This window comes from Microtus ochrogaster, linkage group LG5 (assembly GCF_000317375.1).
Source record: "Microtus ochrogaster isolate Prairie Vole_2 linkage group LG5, MicOch1.0, whole genome shotgun sequence".
In the NCBI taxonomy this organism is placed as follows: domain Eukaryota; kingdom Metazoa; phylum Chordata; class Mammalia; order Rodentia; family Cricetidae; genus Microtus; species Microtus ochrogaster.
The window spans coordinates 63,499,705-63,499,908 of NC_022031.1; the positions used below are offsets into that span (position 1 = coordinate 63,499,705).

At 35.8% G+C, this 204-nt stretch overlaps 1 protein-coding gene across 1 annotated transcript in view; it reads left to right on the forward strand.

Moving 5' to 3' along the window:
• LG5H8orf88 (linkage group 5 C8orf88 homolog) overlaps positions 1-204 on the forward strand; it is a 27,300-nt gene that overhangs the window by 5,252 nt on the left and 21,844 nt on the right. The window lies entirely within an intron of this gene.

The window sequence follows — 204 nt, forward strand, 5'->3', positions numbered from 1 at the left end:
TGGATAGCTAGGCTAACGTATACATTACATTGTATTTTCATGTGTCTGTGGATAGCTAGGCTAAGGTACATATTACATCATATTTTCATGTGTCTGGATAGCTAGGCTAAGGTATACATTACATTGTATTTTCATGTGTCTGGATAGCTAGGCTAACGTATACATTACATTGTATTTTCATGTGTCTGTGGATAGCTAGGCTAA